The sequence below is a fragment of the Phasianus colchicus genome, chromosome 9 (genome assembly GCF_987193195.1).
Source record: "Phasianus colchicus chromosome 9, bPhaCol1.hap1.1, whole genome shotgun sequence".
Taxonomy (NCBI): domain Eukaryota; kingdom Metazoa; phylum Chordata; class Aves; order Galliformes; family Phasianidae; genus Phasianus; species Phasianus colchicus.
The window spans coordinates 17,231,500-17,249,588 of record NC_143444.1 but is presented as its reverse complement, the minus strand read 5'-3'; the positions used below and the strand labels follow the sequence as shown (position 1 = coordinate 17,249,588).

The 18,089-nt window shown below is 42.9% G+C and overlaps 1 protein-coding gene across 8 annotated transcripts in view; it reads right to left on the bottom strand.

The window, feature by feature from the left end:
• Positions 1–16,544, bottom strand: part of ZNF644 (zinc finger protein 644) — a 91,003-nt gene extending 74,459 nt beyond the window's left edge. For 7 of the 8 annotated variants that reach the window (XR_016469241.1, XR_016469239.1, XR_016469242.1 and 4 more), the window contains exon 1: positions 16,158–16,544. The gene's annotated coding sequence lies outside the window, so the exon portion shown is untranslated. The remainder of the gene's footprint in view (positions 1–16,157) is intronic. The other variant, XM_090146379.1, reaches the window with a different exon arrangement.
• Positions 16,545–18,089: the final 1,545 nt, after the last annotated feature.

Sequence of the window (18,089 nt, the reverse complement as noted above, 5' to 3'; positions counted from 1 at the left end):
AAGAAGCCTCATAAAGGGGAGACCTTCACTGCTAGTAGCCTCCTCTGAATCAGTCATTACAGATGAATATTCTTTGAATACAAACCTAGACTGCCTTTTTTTTTCCAGCAAGTCATCAGAAATAGCCTAGTCTGCACAAAATGTAGCTGCTTGCTCTCTGGTAGAGGGGATTTTGATGCTTTTAGATACATGTTAAAATATTCAGTACCCACAAGCATACAGAACTACCACTCAGTTTATGTTAACAGCCATTCAGCGTATGTTAAACAATTGATTGAACTTTAATATGTTCTTCTCTAAAACCACAAAATTAATTCCCTCGGAAAATTTGTAGAAGTTATGTCAACCTGTGCTATTCCAACTTTAGCCAACCGAATTATAAATGCCACAATCAATTCTACCAAAGTTAAACTTGTAAAGGAAAAATAACAATCACCATTTTTGCAATAGTTGCATGAGGGTACTGGACTGAAGCCATTATCTGAAAAATTACCCAGAAGTAAAATTAAGCCAAAACCAAACACTAAACAACCTACAAAGAATTACGTCCTTTCACTGGAGATGCTTCTGCCTTCAAAGTCTTCAGTGACCGAAAGCAATAGCAAGCGAGGGACTGAAAGACAGAAGACTGTCTCCTGCATTTTCCATCTCCTGTTAGATTTTGAGTTATATGTGAAAAAACAGTTCAAAAAAAAAAACCCCAACCCTTACAGTTCTTCCTCTGTCTATCCACCGCAGTAAAAAGCACATGCACAGTTCCCAAAGCTGTGGTGGGGCTTTCTCGTGGAACTGTTGATCTCATTTTTCTACTGAGAAGAAGTTTTGCTTTTTGACAACACCCCATATGGGATTGTAAAGCACTTCAAGGAGAAGTATGACAGCGCAGGAGAGGAACACAACTGATGATACTTCAGAGGGAAGCTGTTTCAGTCCAAACAAGCAGATTACAAATAGATGAACGTAACATCAATTGGGCTATCACAGTGGGAAAAAAGTTGTCAGAGAGAATTACCTGAGTCAAGAAAAAAGAGCTTATGTTTTATCATCAGTCAAGTCAAATGACAAATTTAATTACTATTTCAAAAATCTCTATTACTTAAATAGAGGGGGGGAAAAAAAGGAAAAGCTCTCAGAGGGAAAAATATTCTAGGTAGACTGGGGTTTGGACTTATGGAACAACTACTAGTTAAAAAGGCTACTTTTCATCTTCATCTCTAAACAGACAGAAGTAGGTGTCTAACGATGTATACAACACAGTCAGGATGGAAAGATATCTGCAGAGAAGCAAGTGGACAGAAAGCAGATATGTTTAAGAGCTGTCTGCTTTACACACATTATCCAGTAAACAAGTATATAGTAAGCAACAAATTAAAGCATCACAGAAGCAAACCGAAGCATTAGTTTAAAGAACTTCTGGATCTTAAGAAAGAATATTAACATATTGTTGCTAAAGGTTACTTCCCACTGCAGCTTCCCCACCTGCTAAGGTTGGGTTGCAATATCCTAAATACTGTTGATATTCAGTCTGTCAATATTCAGCTAAATCAAATGGCACTCCTCACAACGGTACTTACCATAATACATACAATAAGCTGCACAGCAGCAACTCCCCTTCCTTCTGTAACACTCAACCAGTTTAAACTACAAATCAATACAGTTTGCATAGCAGACATCCGTAAGTTTTCCATCACCCTTCAGCCCATTTACCTTGACCACACAAACTAGCTTTTGATTTCCTGCCATTATATACCTTGAACATAAGAGCTTCTCTCGAACAGGAAAAGCCTAAAGCAGTGTGACATCATCTCTCTGATTCACTCCACATTACTGACACTGCACATAACCTTGGCATCATCCTTGACATTGAACACTTCTCTCATCATTATACTGTCAGCAGAATCTCTGCAATACATTACCTGTGTGGTAACTATCTCAGCCCTTTAGCTGTGGAACTCCTCCAGTCTCAATTACTGCATATTCCTTTGCTGTATCAACACACAAGCTTTATATACACAGCACACACACAGGGACATGAATGCAATCCAAAACACAAACACAGTCAGTTCATTTCTAAAGTAACAACTGTCCTCTTTTCTGCCAAGCCCCCTGAATGTCAATAACACACAGAGGCAAAGCTGCACGTAAGAGTCACAAAGCGTTCAAGCCTTATGTACACCAAATTGGTGCATCCTTTTCTGTGTAACAAAAAGCAACAACATCCCACTGCCCAAATGACTGTTCTTACATACCAAGCATTTTTCTACAGTCTTGAAAACTGCAATTTATATATCCAGCACACATCTGAGATGCAGTAAATGAAGCAGGATTCCAATGAAACAAGTCAGAAGGCTGCTCTGTAATAGACAGTATATGGAATAAGATTGTCCAATACAAGTACTACACAAGCACATTTAAAGTAAACGCATGTGGGATCTGACACACTATAAAATGCACTCCACATACACTGGACTTCTATAGAGAGCAGACAATTACCAACCTATACCCACTCCCAGCCCACCACCTGTGGAACCCAGGCACACAGCAATGCATCAACTTGTTTTCACACATTTACTGCACTTCACCCATCTCTTTCCTGACTGACCTCTTCATTACATATCTTTGAAATTCATCAATGTAAATGAGCTCTCCTCAATTAGAGAAAAACCTGCAAATTTTACTGCAGAATGCTTATTTTGACAGTCCTATGAAATAAAATATAATGCAAGGAGATGCGTAGATTACACTTTTAAATAAGATCCTTCCTTAATTTTAATTCTTCAATCAGGATGTCTGTTTCGAATTTCCTAATTTTAACTCAAAACAGTAAAGTATTTGAAACAACAAGAGAAACAAACGGGTTTCTGGTGTTAAATAAAAATCACTTCTGAGAAACCATGATATTAATGCACACTAAATTCATGAGAGTACTGTGAGGGGTGCTCCAAACACAGTGCCTCATATTTTATTATGTCAGCACATGATGTCAGAGGCGTATGTTGGTGGTACAGCAGTAGAGGCTGAACCATCCCGCCAACATCCCATTATGTGTTGTTGCTGTGTGACAGATGGCAGCAGAGGGGCACTGACAGAATGGCGTCTGACATGGAAGGGCACATGAAGCAAAGGGGCGCCAAAGAACTCCTCTATGTGGAAAAAAATGGCATCCACTGACATTCATTGATGCTTGTTGAACATTGACGGAAACCCATCAGTAGTTGTGAGCACAGTGATGCAGAGGTGGTGCCTTCCAGCAGTGGCCACACTGGGTCTCCTCCACCGGTGCAGACTGAGCGCAGCATGCAGGCTCTTGTCACTGCTGGTGAAAATGCACTGCTACCTGTGGTGACTATGTTGGAAAACAGCGTTCTGCAGCTGAGAATTTGCTCTATCAGATATATTATTGCGCTCTTTGCATCTGTTGTAGTTTCCATGGAAATAAATAGAACAAGATAATAAATAAATAATTCAGAACTACATAGTTTTCCTTTAAACTTACTACTGAAAGATCGCTCACTCTGTACTTTATCTTCCTGCAAATTGTTTTACAACAACAGAGTTATCAGTACAGTTGAAAGCCATTAAGTAATTCATTTTTTGTAGAAAACAGTAGTTAAAAAAATATTCACTACAAATTAGTCTTTCCAATAAATAGATTCATATTCTAAAACAAGATGTTAAAGGTTATTGTCAGGTTTCCAAGCAGATTTAAATCTGTTCCCAGTCAGGTCCTTTTTACCTAGGAGCAGCATTCACACAACACACCTAACGATGAGAGCAGCACATTAATAGTCAAGCCATGTTGTTACTGTAGCAACAATGATTTCGGGTAGCCATTTTCTTCTCAGCTTTAGCGCTTTTCTGACACCAACAACTCTTATTACAAACTCTGTTTAAACTCCAAGGCAGCAAAATTGCTCAAGTTTTCTCTCTGGCTACATACTTGAAGATATCTCACTCCAGACTATTTTCTTTAGTCAGATGTACTTATCTAACTGTCTTCTCTAAAACTGTACTCTGTGCAAATTCATTTACATTAATCAAAAGAGCACAGTAGTGCACTTCTGAAACAACTGCATTTAAGAGACTTCGTAGACAGTTTGTAGGACACTGGAAACAAGACCAGCAAGGTAATTAATTATTTTAACCCTTGGGCTGTAAGAACATGGTCCAGTATGAGGTTATTCAGGTAGCAGTATGCTTTCTGTCCTAACAGGAGCAACCACTGAAAAACCTTTCTCAGAACAGAGATTACACAATCAAAGCAGGTGCTGTAGCCAAAAGCAGCTTCTTAGTAGATTTACATCTCCCTGGGTTTTCTGTTTAGAAAACCTGAGACAAAAACAGTGTTTGCTCACTTCCAACTCCTTCTCAACATTTTTGCAGTCTTAAAAATGACAAAACCTGAAACACTTTCCTTGCTTTCTTAAGACTGGAATGCTGTTTTTATAAAAGGCTTAACCTAAAATCCTACAGCTCAAGATTACTGATAAATGTGACAACTTTCATAAAATCACATACAGATTTGGGTTGGAAGGGACTTCAAAGTCCATGCAGCTCAAATCCTGCCACGGGCAGGCAGTTCCCCTCCAACTCAGGCTGCCCAGGGCCCACCCAGCCTGGCCTTGAGTGCCTCCAGGGATGGGGCACCCACAGCTTCTCTGGGATGCATCTGTGCCTCATCACCTTCACAGTAAAGAATTTCTTCCTAATGTCTGATCTGTATTTCCCCTTCTTTTAGTTTAAAGCCATTCCCCCCTGCTCTACCACAACACTCCCCTATTAAAGGTCTCCTTCCAGCTTCCCTGTCCCCCCCTTAAGTGCTGGGAAGTTGCTATGTGGTCTCCCCAGAGCTGTCTCTTCTCCAAGCTGAAGAGCTCCAGCTCCTCGAGTTTCTCTTCACAGAGATGTACTTCAGCTCTCTGACTTCCACTCCCCTCTCAAAAAAAAAACCCTTCTTCTTATGACACTTTCAAAGCAAACAAGCAAGCAACGGTGGGAGAGCTCTAATAAGAAAGTGAAATACAGACTCCTTTCATAACAGTAATGGAAGAAAAGACTAAATGAGTGTTTCTGAAAGTTACCTACAGGAATTGAGCATGAATATCCCCTAATAACCAGGGCCCTAATTCCAAATGCAACTCCTCACAGGTCTATTCTAGCTGAACGCACAGCTGAGCTATGATCACAAGCTCTAAAGCCTGCTGAATCTGGCAAGGCGCATTTCTATCTCCCATAGACAGTGATAGGAAAGGGAATCTCATGCTGGGAGCCTTCGTGGGAGTGTGCGAACATGAAAAATCTTCACAATATTTCTCTGGAGATTCCATGCACCGAGATTGCCATAAATATTTGTAAAACCGTGCTTATAAACTCATAGCAAGTATCTCACAGGTTTATGCTGATCGATGAGCTGGTATGGCTGAGACATTTTATTCTGATATCCCTATGATGACAACCTCCAGCAGAGGACAGAGCAGACACTCCGGAGCATTAGTGTCCATAAGCACCACAGCTTGGCTCTCCAATGGCTTATTGGAGAGCCAAGCTGCCACTGTAAGCAGCATTCCAGGAAGGAGAAAACTACTACCAATACTCATCTAAATACATATATTGCAATACCAGCAGTCTTCCTGCAATAGTTTTGTCCAAATAAAATATACATTTAAAAACATGTATTATACAATAGGATTCAACTACTGCTCATCAAATTCGAAAAGAAGATACGAAACACTTTGCTTTCTACATTCCATTCCTTATGACATATCAAAGAGCACTCTGAGGAGACACACACGAGCAGTGTAAAGCCTCCATCCCACAGGAGCCTGCTTTATGAAGACAGAGGACTGCTCTTGGTCCTGGGATCTTGAGAAACCTGATCTGGTAGAAGGTGCCCTGCTTGGTGGCACAGGGGTGGACTGATGTGCCTTCCAACTCAAACCATTCTGTCATTCTATAGCAGGTGCTGAAAATTGTTTTTCAAGTAAGTAAAACCCCATTCCTCATTGAGCTACTCAATGCTCACTCTTGGTCTGGCAGCACATCAAGCTTCCAACGCTGTCCATCGCTTACATAAATGCCACTCTCTTCAAACTCTCACCCTTTAAATGTTTGTGGAGCCTTGCCTCCCTTTGCATGCACTAAGTATTCAGGGTTTCTCTCCACTGTTTGGGTACACATTTGGCCTAGTTTCCACTACCTGGCCTTACAGGTGCACAGCCAATAAAGTGAGGCAGCACCTACAGTCAAAAGGTCATAGCATACCTGGCATGCCACAGAGAAGAAAAACCATTATAGTCTGAGTGTTTGGCTACTTATTCTTTACCTCCTTTAATATTCCATTACAGTCACAAGACAAACATTGCTGCTCATATGAAATATTGACCTCATGATATAAGTCTCCATATGACAGATTACAGTAGCAAATTACTCTAATTCTGCCTACAGAAATCTATTCTTCTGGTATGCTCCTCAAGTTGTAAAACTTTCAGTTGTAAAAAACCAGAAAAGACAACGGCAGAAAGCAAACCACATTAGTTATGCTCATCTGTGCACAGCCAGCCCACTGGCTGCAGTCAGGTACTTGGTCTGGTTGGGACTTAATAATAAAATAGACTTTCCTGTCATTGTTCTGGTATACAGCCATTTAAGTTCACTTTTCCTAATGAAAACAGATTTTCCAACCAAATTTTCTACAGTAGCTCAAGGAACAAGAGAGACACGAGACCATACTCTAAGCCTATTTTATAGGCTTTACATTGAGTTACAGGAGACCACAGAACTGAATTTGCAGTGGCTAAGGTCGCATACAATCATCATTATGAAACATCACTACATTTGGCAGCAGTTACATGTATAACCACTCCATTTCAGAATACAGACACAATGACAGTTCTTTAATTGAGCTAAGAAACCTGTATGTTTCCCATGCCTACCTTGCTCCTTAAAAAAGAACATAAACAAAAGAAAAATATATTTCTCCTAGCAAGTAAATAGCTTATTTAATTTGCACAAATTAAAAACTTCCTAAAAGCAAATGAAAGTGCTCACCTTCATTTAAGGAAGCTTTGCTATTGGTCTTGCACATCCACAATTAAAAAGAGATCTGATAATACTTCTTGCAAACAATTCATACATATTAACTGACACACCTCAAAATCACTGCAAGTTTTATAAACATACACACTTAGATTTTCAAGCTTAGCTCCATTGTTTCATATTTGTTTTCATCTAGAACACTGTAGAAACTACAAGCAAGAGTAAATGCTTAAAGAATATCAATAAATCCCTGCCTATCGCAGGGGGTAGGAAATTGATAATCCTAAAGGTCCCTTCCAATCCAAACCATCCTATGAAATGTGAATTATTCTGGCTTAAATGCACGAGAGAGGTACTCTGCCTTAATATTATGTACAACATAAAGGAGTAGACTTCGCCAGAGCAATTCTAACAAAAATGCTTAGAACTGGATTGCTTCCTATTTAATCAACTTTAAGTAACACAGAAAATAAGAGCCAAGAATTACACTCCAGAATGTTGTTACAAGTACAGAAATACACAAGGTAGTACTAAGACTTCATTTAAGAAATTGCATCTTTCTCCTAGATTCACAAAAGCAAATTGAAAGGACAACTAAAACAAAATCAGGGAAATTCCAGCAAAGAAGAGTGAAATTCCTCCAAAAACTAGGCTTGGGAATACCCTAACCAAACCCATTCCTTGACTACATTGGCCTATCAGAAAGTCGCTGGGAATTCACAATATTTAGAGGAAAACAATACAATATTTGTGTCTTTTTTTTTTTTTTTTTAATGAGGTATAGGTTGTCATAAACCACTCAGATTGTCATGAGGACAAGACTAAAGGAGAGAGGAGTTTGACTTTGGTGTTCTTAAGTTTTTTGGGTTTTTTACTCAACTGGAAGGGCTGCCCTATTAAAAACAAAGTGTGAATTCTGAATTAAAGCAGTGGTAACAAAAGGTTATGCTTCACAGTCGTATTTTAATATTTATGCATTCTTTTAAATAAGTTGTTGATTAAGATCATACATCTTTGATTTTCACATCTGAATGCAAAAATCTCCTTCAAGATCAGGAAGAAATGCTAATGAATCAATAGTGACAGAAGTCATGAAGAAAAAGGACAACACTAAGCTTCTTCCTGCTGAAGATGGCACTCCAAATGACTTACTGTAGGAAAAAAAAAAAAAAAAAAAGGAGGAAAATAAGAAAGAAAAGACAAAACTATTTGGAGGAAAAGAAGCAAAGTTGCAGGGAGATAATTTTGAATAAAATTACCCTGGGCCCTAACATTAATATTATTAAGCTGTCAGATCTTGCTTTAAGATTATGGAAACCACAAAACAAAGGACCACTTCCAATCTTTCCTCTTTGGTATATTTACATCCCCCTGAAAACGGTAGGCACCAGTACGCTTCAGAATCAGCTTACTAGGTGAACCTAAAGCTAAGTTTATTTGAAATACATTTAATACAATTTCAACTAAAGCAGTACCCAACATCCTAAATATCAAAACGATCATGTCACAGAAAATGAACAAAACCACTTTTCCCTAAATGGTTTAACAAGCCAAAACCAAACAATTCCCCATTAACACTCCAAACACTATTAGGAAATTTTCAGCTGGAACACAGCAGTGCTTTGCATGCAAAAGTACAAATCCATCCTTCTAAATCCCTCATGCATTTTGCTGGATTTCTGAAGAGATCACAGAACTTGCACATCTTCCCAGTTTTTCTAAATGCCAATAAATGATCCTAGACATGGTATTAATTTAGAACATTGAATCTTGCTCCATAACACAAGGCTCTTACGTGGGAAAATAACATAAGAGGATCTGAATTGCTTGTCTCTATATGAATGCTTATAAACATCTATCTGGATAGATAAGAGGAACACGGACATACAACTCCTGAAATGATCACCAAAACTAACATCTCAATTTTATTTTTATTTTTAAATGAAACCTTGCTATAGTACCACCTGCATACCTTTCTCTGTTCACCTGTGTTAGACCTCCAGTAGGCTCAGAAATGCAATATTAACGAATTTTTATATAACTGAACGATGAAATCAACCCATCTCCAGACAAACAAACCGTACAGAACTATGAATCAAGGGCAGAGATGCAGAACACAAGAGAGTACTACACTTCTCAATTCCCACTACTCATTTCAACATTTAAAGAACCATCTGTGTTGAAGGATCTCTTTCAAGAAGGCTGCAATCACTTTTTTCTCTAGAGGATTGAAATGGGAGAGCTTTTCCTCTCTTAGACATTTCTAAAAACGCGTTATCGCTGTACCTGTGTGGTATTTTTGGAAATAGTAGGACACTTCTGTTATACAGTAACTCAAATGGTTTCTCCCAAGCAGCTCTTCTATTTTTGGTTCCCCTCCTTCTTCAGAAGAAATAAATAATGCCTGTTAACACACATTTCTACTGGTACAATGGCAAGCAGCAACTATCTATCACAGCAGACTGGTAAAACTGGGAAAGAAGATTTTTGTGGGCAAGCTGCCCTCTTTTCCAAACCTCGTGCACACTGGGGAAGAAAAGGGACCCTCTAACCCACACTCAGTTTCTGCCACACAGAATCATGGTGAACTTACCCACTAAGTCTCACCACCTGAAAAGCATGGGAACAGAGGCCAGTAATTTGCAGCACACAAATGTCCATAAGAGTCACTGCTGAAGCAGCTCATGAAAAAGCCTATCGTTTCTCATCACTACGTGTGTCACCACCATCTAGCACATTCAAGGCTTTATAAGGACACGGACACAAGTGCTAGTCCAAACTCCTTAACAAGCCAGACAAAATAACCTTCTGAGGCTTCTCCAAAACAAAGATGTAGAAAATTCCAACACGCTGTCTTTAGTGTCTTCTTTGGTTTATGTACCCCACAAGCAACCATTCCACCTCACATTCACCTGCACTGCAGTCTGCACATGAGGCAAAGAGCACTCTTTCCTACTCTGTAATTGCTCCAAAGCCTCCAAGGCTGCTGCTCACAGCTCATCTCGGTTCATTCACCATTACATGGTCCCAGCACCTATCCTCTCTCCTTTTCCCCAGAAAAAAAACTATCATAATTTGTTTCTGTTAGTAAGTACCCGAGAAGGAGGCAATAACTGGTGTTTTGTTTTCAAGTTAACAGAAGACAAAAAACTGTTTCTGCAGCACTTTCAGAGCTCTAACCTTTGGTATAAATTTTATGCATTACAGTTGCTTTCTCTACATGCAACAGGTTCTTTGTTTTTAAAGCGTTGCTCAAGAAAAGACTGATTTCACTCATGCCTAAACGTATGTGAAAATCTAGGAAGATCTAGAAAAAACACAAACAAAAAGGAAGTGAGCAGGAAGGATGAGTACCCACTGCACAGCCAGCTGCAGAGCTGGTGCTTCCCACTCGCTGACAGCACAAACACTCCGGGCTGTCTCAGAGAAGAGACGTTCACAACAAGTACTGCACAAAAACCAGCCCTTCTGTGGGAAGAAACAAAGTTATTTATACCGGAACTTTTCAAGCAAAAATAGATAAGAATATATATGAAAGTATACTTCTAATACCAACTCAACTTTGAGCAAACAAAAAAAAGCTTTCATAAGAAAATGCTCCCTCTTTCCTTCTTGACGGTTATCAGAGGGGCACAGACTCCCTAAGAGCAGTTACAGTTTCTATGCAAACGAAATAATCACAAATACTGTAAACTCTTCAGTAAACTACAAGCATTGTTTAGGTGCATGGAAACCTAGTTAAAGGACTTACATTTTATGACTTTCCTGCCTCTTTCGATTGAAAAGCTATATATTTTTAATATAATGATAATGGTGAGATGGTGTTTGAACCTCTGCAGCCAGGAAGCTGCTGCTTATGCCTGGGTATGAAGATGAAGAAAGATATCAGCAGCAAACACTGTAAACATTAAGGGCTTTTGTAAAAAGAGAAAGAAAGAATTACTTCAAACTGGATAACAATGCTGCTAGAAAAGCTGTGTAAATCAGAAGCAAACAGCAGAAACACTCAGAGGACTGACACTAGAAGCACAAAGCCAAAGATAAAAAAAAAAAAAAAAAAGAAGAAGAAAAAAAGAGAGGAAAAAAAGACAGCAAAATACCAAGCAGAAGAGGCAAAACCAAAACCAAACAAAACCAACCCACCCCCCACCAGCCTGCTGCCTGCCAGACAAGAAACAGATACCCGCCACTTCCTACCAGCAGCACAGAGCCATTACTGCACCACCATGCTTTACAAGCAGACAGCAGCAACAGTTTTCCCAAAGCAGACCTCTGACCTCCTGCTGGATGTCTGCACTGGAAAGAAATCTTGAGTGGAATGCCCACCGCTGTCCCCCTGAAGAAGAAGAACTGGAAAGGTGGATGGGATAAAGAACAGCTCATTATTCAGCAGACAGGTAGGAAGCATTCCGTTACGACTCTTCAACATTACTATGATCACATGGTAAGGAATTCCTCACTCTTCATGAGTTAAAAAAGGAAAGATCGCGCAAAAGGATGTAAATAAAGTATTTAAAACTATACATGATCTATAATTTGCATATTACTTTGCTTGTGTTCTACCACTCTTTTGGGAAAGCATTCTTACAGGGCAGTGCCAGCCATCAGCCCAGAAAATGGGAGAGCTGCAATGACCAGTTCTAGTCTTCAGCTCCAACTGGACCAGTCACTATAACACCTGGAATTCCCCCAAAACACAATACATCTTCAACTCCAAAGTTTGTATAAGTACAGAACATATCCAACTTGCAATGTCAGTCATACAAAATCATTACTACACACTGACACAGGCCTGAAATGTTCACAAGCCCTGTGATCTGACCTTTGTTCTGATTTAAGCAGACTCTGTACTGTGGATTAAGTTTCAAGAAATACTAAATTTTTACATAATCCATCATTCTTCAACTAATCAATTGTATGCAAGACTAAGCACTCAGTGTCAATCAGTGATAAGACCAGCTAGAGATCTATCTTTCCTAGTAGCTGCGCTTAGCCACCTTTAAGAACAGCAGTTCCCCTACCAACCAACAGCATCACAAATCACCCTGGTTGGAGGAAGCGCACTCTATAGTCCCAAGCTTGCTAAGAAACAGTCAGTTAATGTTTAGCATAACAAAAACAAGACAGTTGTACACTCACTGTTAATTCCCCTTCTCCCCCTCAACCTCACTGGCAACTTAAGGGCGTTGCAGTAACAACTTATCAACCCAGCAGCTGCTCGGTGCGGTTGGACAATGACAGAAATGCAGCACAATAAGATACTCGTTTCTATTTGTTTGTTTTTTTTTTTCCTTACTTCAGAATTTTTAAAACCTTGTTCTCCTTCAGCGAAGATTTATGAGTGAATGCAACAGAATTATGGGTAGACTTTACCCCAGGATTAAAGGCATCGCACACAAGGTAACGTGACCGATCCTGTGACCATCATGTTCTCTCCATTTTTTTTTTTTTAAGTGCACATTCCAAGTCAGTGCACACTCGTTACGTGGCCCTTTTTGACAGACAGCTGCGACTTAAAGAAATCATGCATAAACAGTACTGTATTGTAGAGATGTACCACACTGGGGTCCATTTCGGATGATTTCAGCAGGGAGGGAAATCCCAGTGCCTATTTCACATCCTCATACAGCAGAAAGAAGCCTTTTCTACAATGCAGTGAACGACGTGGGCATGACAGTTACCATCCCTGCTTGTGTGAATTCTTTGCTACCAGCAAAGTTTTGATTTAAGAGACACGTTGCATACAGGCATAAGACTTCTTCCTTAATTAAGCATTAAAAGGGTGTTTTCCTGACCATAAGCTATGCAGAAACCTTTAACCCAGTTAGCCCAGTAGTACCTAAGTGTATCAACCAGAACAACCAACATCCATAGCTTCCTTGGGTAACTTAAGCTCTTTTGCCAGCAGCTGTATGAAGTTTGCATCTACATCCCAAAAAAGTAGCAAGGAAAAAGGCTCACTATCAAAAATCTGCTTCTTTTTAGAGTGCTAAAAAGGAGGATACATGAACATATTTTGAGAGAAGGAAGACTTGTTTTGCTTTGTTTTACCAGGAATTTCTTCATGTTCTCAAGATGTTTGGACACAAATTTCAACAGAAGGAATTATGCTTTGGAGGCTCTGCCATCCTGAATCAGTTTGCAAGTCAATTTGAGTGCAACTTTGTGCAGATATAACCTAATTTTACTAAATGTTTTCACCCATCTCTCAAATATCAAAATGCATAGAACATAAGAAATCAGTTCAGTCTGGCTTAAAATAACTATAGCATTACAGTGGTGCATTTGGGATTGAAATAATAGAGGGAATTAAAAGCAATAATCTCAACAGGTAGCCCTCTAAAAGTGGCATCATATGTAGGTTGCAGAACACAAAAAGCTGTTATGAAATATAATAATGTATTGACAGTGAGCTCCTGACCAGCCAAACCAACCAGGCCAGACTGCAACATCAGAGAACCCTCAGCCAAACCAACCTCAGGGGAACTGCAAAGCAAGTGACACAACTACACTGCATTTTCTCCAGTTTTCACTGCTGAGCTGCTTTGCTGACTTTCTTGTGCAAGCTGGTAAAAAAACAGCAAGCGTTCAAAGTGAACAGAGGCATGAGAACATGCATATGCTTTATTACTAGAAAGAATCTTATTCTCTTTCCATTTGTTTTCTGCAGAAGGCTCTACAAATAGAAAGTTTGTGCACAAGTACGTTGTGCAAGCACATACAAGTGTAAGCACAAACCATCCCACCAGGAACTCCACTGGCAACCCAGCTGTCCGTACTGAAACTCAGCCTGCACTGTTATTTTAAAGTGGAAGGCACTGCCACTACTGTTTAACATCCTGTTAATTCAATTGCTGATGCTCCTGCTTCAATCAATTGTTGCTCTGATAATTAACTTCACAAGGATGCTTCAAGTCAACAGGGTTTCTTCCTACAGCTCAGGTCACCTCCTGAGATTTCAAGGTCATACTGATCACTTTTAACATTCACTCACAAACTTTTACAGGCATTCTCCTAGGCACATACTTTCACGTGTTACTGCAGAAGAGATGCTGGATTTCACAAGATTCCAGAAAAAAAAAAAAATCAAAGTAATACACTTTTGTCCTGATTTTGCTAAATGACATTGCCAAGGACTATTTTCAGTATGACAAAAAACAACAAAAGAAAAGTTATTTCTGTAAAAAAGGAAGGTGTTTACTGGTGAAATTAACATCCTCCTACCCCCCAAACGTTTCCTGCCTACGTTTTAAAATAATAAGAAGAAACCTCTATTTGAAGTAGTGCTAGGTGTTGCAAGAAACTATTTTAAATACAACGTTTTGAAGGCTCTTCCTATTTCAGCTATTATTCATGCATAACTCTGTGCTGCATCCCTCTGCAGTCATATTAGACAGGACTGCATCATCAGCTTTGATGGTAAGTCGGTGTAATAGGATTGTCACACTGCACTGCTCTTCCATGCACCCAACTTAAACCCCCACTCCAATAAGGAAATTGCTGCATTTTCTCTCCATGTAAGTGACCCATTAAAAGCTCCTCAGGATCTATTCTGCATTGCCTAATCAGTTCATGTGCTCTGCCCTCAAATCACCTGCTTCACACAAGTCAGGCAGCAAAGGATTTTATACAGAAGAAGCACGTTAAGTTGTCAAAACTTAGATGTACCTCCTAAATGTGAAAATGCTTCAGTTAAAGCCTTGTTTCATAATTTGAATGAAAAAAATATTTTGCAACTTTTATTTTAAAAATGCACTGCCTAAGCTTCTCAGTAAGAGGTACAATCCCCTGATGGAATTCCAGAGATCCTTATCTCCAGGACACAAACCTCTCCAAGTGTTTGTCCGTGTGACAGTTCATTAAGCTACACAACACGAAATGGCTTCTTCCTAAAACCTGGTGCGTGTTCATTCCCCTTATGAGTCTCAGAGCGAAGTTCCATGACACAATCTTCATAACTTAATTACGTGCTAGGAAGGAGGGGAGGCGGAATCAGAACGTGACCGTAGGTGAGATCTCGCTTAAAGGGCCAGAGTTCTACAGCACTGATGGAAGCCTGCTTGGATGTACAGAGTTTGTTTTTCATTACCACCATGACTTGTCAGTTTATATCGCCCACGTCACCCCAGTGCAAGAACTTCAGATAAACTAAAGGTTGTACGCGGAGACACGACGGCAGAGAAGCCCGCAGGTTTCGCGCGATAAGCGCTGCCGGGCAGGGTGATGCTCACCGCCGCAGCCCGACGTAACACAAACTTCGCTCGGAAGCCCCCGCCCCACGGCCCGGGTGCCCGCTAACTTCGGCCTCGCCGGCGGCGAGGCCGGGACCGGCACAAGCTGACATCCCACGGCGACCGCCCCGCTCCGAGGCGAGGAGGAAGGCAGCGGGCAGCACCGCGCGTCACCGGGCCGGCCGGAGCGCGGCGGGGCGGCGAGCTTCCGCGGCCGGAGCCGGCGGGACCGCGGCCCGCCGGAGCCCCCGGGCCGACCCCGGCCACCCGCCAGCCGCGGCCTCCCCCCGCCCGCCGTTACCTGCCGCCCGGCCCGCGGCCTCCCCCGGCCCCGCCGAGGCCGCCCCGCCGCTCCGCGCCTGGCAATGGCGGCGGCCCGCTCCCCCCGCCCCGCGCTCACTGGCTGCGCCGCTTCATGTGACCGCGCAGAGCCCTCCTCGCACGGCCCTTTGTGTCCGGCCCGGCCGGGGGCACCGGGAGGCCGCTCGCCGGCCCGGGGAAGGGCCGGGTGCCGCCGGCGGGGCCGGGAGGAGGCGGTGGGGCGGCGGAGGAACTCCGCGGCCGCCGCGCTCTCTCCCCGCCGCGCCGCCGCCGCCCTGGGCCCGGCACTTACCGCCGCGCGGGCGGCTGCGGCCGAGCCGGGGAGCCGCAACGGGCCGGAGGCGGCCGCCATGTTCCCGATGCAGCAGGATGGAGGCGACGGCCGCCCGCCAACCGCCGCTAGGGCGGCCGGCCCGACCCGCCGCGCCCGCCTCGGCCTCGGCCCCGGCCCTCGCCTCGGCCCCGGGCCTCCCCGCCCGCGCGCCCCCTGCCCTCCCCTCGGCGGTGGGGGAGGGGAGCGGGGGGAGGGCATTTAAAAAAAAAAAAAAAAAAGCATAACGGGAAACTCACGGGCTCGCCGGGCTGTGCGTCACGCCGGGGTTACGTCCTGCGCGCAGCGTCATGACGTCATCGCGTAAGCTTCCCGCCCCCCCATACCGTACACGGAGACCCACGTCCCGGGGAGCGGAGTGCGCACGCGCCCTTCGTTCCCCCGCCGTTCCCGCTCCGGCGCCGCCCCTCCCGCAGTGAGGTGCGGGGTCGCGACCTCGCTCGCCTTCCCGCCGGCGGCGCGAGCGGCACCGTTATCGCCGCGCGGCTTCCGCCGCGCCGTCGGGCTCGGGTCGTCCCCGGCAGCGCTGAGAGCGCAAGCGGGAAATGCCGTCCGTGGGCGTGAGGAGAAACTCCTAGCAGATCTCTTCAAAAGGCGAAACGCCGAACGCGGCCGCCTCCCGCCCCGGCGTGGCCTCCCCTCACCTGCGCCGGGCTCCCGGGGCGCGGGGGAGCGGGAAGCCGAAGCGCCTGCTGCTTAGCGGTGCCTTTCCCACAGAAAGTGGAAAACTAGGTCAAACGCTGAAGGAGCTGCACAAAAGAGGCAGTCCTGCAACAAGCAGCGGCTGGCAAACGATGTGACAGGGCAACGAGAGAGCGGAGCGGGAAACGCAGAGCAAAGCGGCAGCAAGGGGAAAGGAGAAAACGCGGAGGTGGCCGCTCTGCCCTGGGGAGCAGCCCTGACGGGACGCCAAGAAACTGGCGTTCACTGCCAGCCCTTCAGATTAATGGCTGTGATGGCAAGCTCCGGTTCAAAAGGGCAGGGATTCAAGGGAGACAAATTGGTAAATTAGGGACTGCTGTGATAAATTAGATTTTCTTTAGATTTACTAGGCCCATAGGATTTCACGCTAGAGTGAGAAGGTGATAAGGCGACTTCAGAGGTGTGAGCAGTTGTCACTGAGAGCTCATGAAGACAACTGGCGCTTCAGAAGAGGGGAAAAGGGAATGCATAGCACGTGCAATTCCAAGGGGAGGGTAGGAAGAGCCAGGGAAAGTACTGAAGCAGATAATCACACATCTTTAAGTACATGGTAGCTAATGAAGTGATAAGTTACAGCCAACGTGGATTTGTCAAGAAAATCATACAGAGCCAAACTCATTCCATTTGATGACTGCATAATGGACCGCAGGTGGGAATAGCGGCAGGTCTGCTGTGGCTTGACTTCAGTAAGACTTTTGACACTGACTCAGAACTCAATAACTGAGCAAGTGAAAGAAATCTGAACAGAATGAAAAGACTGCAGTGGTACAAAACTACTCAAAAAGTAGTTGGCAGTGCTTCTCTGTGAATAACAACAGAATATAGCAAACACAGCTCCTTGGGAATGGACGTGTCCTGGATCTCTAATTACATGAGTAATGGAGTAGAGTGAGGTCCCCTCCAACTAAGGATATTACATGATTCTATGATTTGCCAACAGTAACAAAATGGCAGAGCTTTAAGGATGTCGCTGGGCAAAAATAGGATTCAAAATGATCTTGATTGCAAAAATAGGGTGCAACTGTCAATTTCTGTCAATTCAAATGGGAAAACAACAATTGCACGATTGCAAGGCTAGGAACAGATGAATAAACACCATGGCTTCAGAACAGGGGCCATGGTCCACAGTAAATCACAAACAGAACATGTGTCCACAGTGTCACACTTATGAGAAAAAGCTGCAGTACAAGGAGATGTGTGAACAGAACTGTCATATCTAGGACATACAAAGAATTTCTCCTTAGATTTAACTCTGGTAAATCTTTGGCTGGAATACCGTGTTAAGTTTGGGGCTCTCTGTTTCAAGAAAATGTATCTTTCAAAGAGCACCAATAGAAGGAAAGAGCAGGAGGGGGAAAAAACACCAACCAACTAATCAGAATTTTTGAAAAATGTAACCCAAACTGAAAATAGGAATGATTTAGATTTCTTAGTCTGGAGAATAGAGGACTACACTTAAATCCATCCAG